The sequence below is a fragment of the Arachis duranensis genome, chromosome 8 (assembly GCF_000817695.3).
Source record: "Arachis duranensis cultivar V14167 chromosome 8, aradu.V14167.gnm2.J7QH, whole genome shotgun sequence".
NCBI lineage: Eukaryota > Viridiplantae > Streptophyta > Magnoliopsida > Fabales > Fabaceae > Arachis > Arachis duranensis.
Genome location: NC_029779.3, coordinates 12,071,697 through 12,075,677, shown reverse-complemented (window position 1 = coordinate 12,075,677; position 3,981 = coordinate 12,071,697).

Genomic DNA, 3,981 nt, shown 5'->3' with positions numbered 1-3,981 from the left:
TTATTATTTTATTAAAAGGTTTTACCAAAAAAAACTTCAGTTCTTATATAATGGAGCATATATTTGAGTAAGTAGCCGTAGCCCATGATGGGAATTAGTCGCACTAGAAGAAAAATTTGAAGGTCAATTTACGATAAGAAAATAAAATATGGGTCTATTTGTAAATTACTTTGACAATTTCATCTAAATAGAGCTCTTCCCAAAAGCTCCATAAAATACCTGTTTGGATATGACCTGTGTCGCTATAGTATGCGCTGGATCGTTGCTGTTGTCATATGACTTAAATGATGTATATGTAATAAGTTTTAGGGTTTACGAAAGATGGGAGATTCAAATTTGCCAATAAGTTATTATAATATCATTTATATATATTTATTATATATTATTAAAAATTTAACTATTTTAATAAATAATTTGATATTTAGAAATCAAGTATTAGAATAGTTTTTTGGGGTATTTTCGTATTATAAATTCTTATGTAATTATGAAAAGATTTTATTTTTTAAATTACGTTTTTAAATTAATTGACTTTCAATATTCAAAAATTTATCCTATTTTTAAATCGTTCATTCATTTTGTATTTATATATTGTTATAATTTTTAAAAATTTTTATTATAATTATTCAATTTTCTTTTTTTACCAAACACTAAAATATTAAATGTTTTTTTATAAAATTATAAAATTTTATTGTAAATATTTTTTGTAATTATTATAAGCATTTTTATAGCCGATTCCATTCACTTAGTAAGACAAGATTTTATTGTTATTATATTATAAGCATTCTTATAAGATTTACAATTTTTTATTGTACAAATAAAATAACATGATTTAATTAATATATGTTTTTAATGACTCTCATCATTTGGTAGAAAATATGATCCTATAAAAATATAGTGTATTTTTATAAAGTTTAACCTTTTTCATTACATAATAGATACTACGAGTACATTATAAATTTTTATAGTATTCATTAAATTTTGTGAGAAATTTTTAAATTTTATAAAATTGTTTACAATAAAAAATTTATAAAAATATTTAATTTAAAATTGTTATAAAGATTTTAGGTGTACTCAAAACAAAATGAATAAATAAAATGAAATTTTTAAAAAATTATAACAATATATGAATACAAAATAAATGAAGGATTTAATATGATACAACTAATTTTATACAAAGACCAGCTTCGTATGTAAATCAATACATACTTTTTGTAACTCTAATAAATCGATTTAAAATAATGGAATTACTTCAAGGTTTAAACTCATTTTTCTATAAATCAATTTAAGTTAAAATGAATTATTTTATATTAGTAAATCAATTTAATTAAAAAATTGATTTAAGTTATATCGATTTATATAAAGACATCTTAAAAACAAAAGTCAAAAACGGAATAATATGATGATATTAAGAGGCAATCAATTTAAAAATATTATTTTCCCTTATTTGTTTGGTGAGTATTTATTAATACCTTTAGTACACATTAGTTTTAACATATATTGTCATATATAAAAGATAAAATTATAAATATATAATAATTTCTTAGTCACCTTTTCTATTTTTAAATTTAAAAAAAAATAAAAAATTTAAAAATTGTTTTCTTTTCTATAGAACTCGCAACGTCAAAATACTTGATGAATGGTAGAATCGAGTATGCAATGTTTTTAGGTAAAATACTATTATCAAGCAATGAGAATACAACATGTAATATGATTTTTTAAATTCAAGAAGGATAAACCAACTGAATTAATCGATTTTTTAAAATAAATAATTAATGTTAAAATAACCTTAATCAATATGAATTATTTTATTTTTTTAAAAAATAATTACTTAAGTTAATTTAATTATTTTTTATTCAAAAGTTAATAAAAAAATAAATTTAACCAAAGAAAAAAAAATCATATCACATGCTATTATATTCTTATTTATTTGATTATAAATTATAATACTTCATTTAGAACAGGAGACCGATGAAGTCGCATTAAAGAAACGGAAGTGATGAGCCTTCAAATCTTCAATGCAAATTATATATAATTTTAGATTTAACCGTATTTGTTCTGAATTTTTTCTTTAGCTCGTCTTTCTTTGTGAAATTAACCTTATATTTAGAGTTTGTTTGGGTGAGTTTTTAAGAAAAGATTTTTTTTTGAGTTATCTTTTTTTAAAAGATCTTATAAAAAAGTAAAAGTAATTTTATGTTTAGATATCTCATACAAAAAGATATTTTTATCTGTCAATTATGTTCGGATATAATAATATAAAAGTACTTTTTGTTTATTTATTACATAAAAAACATCTTTTTTTAAGGAAAAAAGATCTTTTAAAAAAATATAAATTACAACTTTTCAAAAAAGATTTTTTTTATTTTTCTAGTACTTTTACTTTTACTACTAAAAATTTACCAAATACGCTAAAAAATAAAAAAGATATTTTTTTATTTAAAAAATCTTTTTTTAACAAAATAATGACGTCCAAATAAGTACTTAATATATATATATTCTGTGTTCTCTGATATCTAAGCTAACTATGATACAAAAGTATCTTTATTACCACCGAATTCATAAGATTAGACCCACCATTTTATAATGGAAGAGGGTATACTAAGAAGAATAAAAAAGACAAAAGGGAGTGTGGAACTAGAATAGAGAGGAAGGAAGAGGGGGACAAAAAGGAAGGAGAGTGATATTATGAGAGCAGAAAGTAGAAAGCAGAAAGCAGAAGGACCATGATCACTGATGAGGCCAGACAATGTCAGTGATTCAGTGTGTTGGTGAGCAATTGCGTGCACACCCATTCATGTCATTAATGTCTATTCCCCACTCCCACCCCCACCCTGTTTCCTTTCTTCCCTCTTTGCCTTAGTACCATCTTTTCATCCTTTTTCTCTGTCCTCTTCTCCCACCCCCTTTAATTTCTCTCTTTAGTACTACCACCACTACTAACTAGGTCTAGCATAAATCATTTTTCTTTTTATTTCCTCCTCAATTCATTCAAATTATCACCGTCTCTCTCCCTTTAAAATTTTTATTCATTATATCGTTTCTTTAAATAAAACTTTGTTCTCTTCCTTTTATTCTTATTTGCATAAGACTAGTTTAGAATATATGTCTGGAGGTATCTCTACCCGCCTCTTTGGGGTTTGGAATTTATCAGGTTATGCCCACTGCTAGCTATAGTTTTGTCATTTTTGTTTTACCTTTGGTCATCAAACTTTACTCTGTTATTATTACTACTATGGCTATGATATGATAGCAATCTACTTGAGCTACAAATTAATTATTGTCATAAAAAGAACGGTTAAATACTCAAGTATTTCATGTTAAAATAAAATTCAGAAAAATATCGTATTATTAGCATATTATATGACTATAAATTATTAGCATAATAAAATATATATTTAGTTGTATCAGTTCAACTTATAGTACATGGAAATCAACCGACCAATAACTAGAAAAGTTCATAATTAAAGTCAAACCGTGATAAACCTAAGCAACAGTATACTACTAAACTTAATTAGTATTTATAAATATAAATTCAAGTATACGATATATTAAGACATAGATATATATTTTTTAAAGATTCATTACAAAAATTTGAACAATGAAAAACATGTTTAAGTTTCTTCACCGCTTCAATTTTTAGTTTGACTATTTTTGTATGAATGCAGATATGATTTTTGTACTCGAACCACATTTTTTAGTTAGCATTGACCCATTAACTCTAAAAATTAATTTTCTTTTCACCAACTCTACTCTTCGTACATCTTATTATTTTATTCATGGGATTTTTATTTTTTTTCTTTGTATAAACATTTTTTTATTATTTATTAGTTTTTTTTGGTTAAATTTTTTATTTGATATTGTATACTTTTATAACTGTAGTTGTTGTAAATTATATTTATTATCGTTATTTTTTTTAATATAATTGATTGATTTTATTAGTCAGAACATTAAATAAAACAATTAACCATAGATAATAATAAT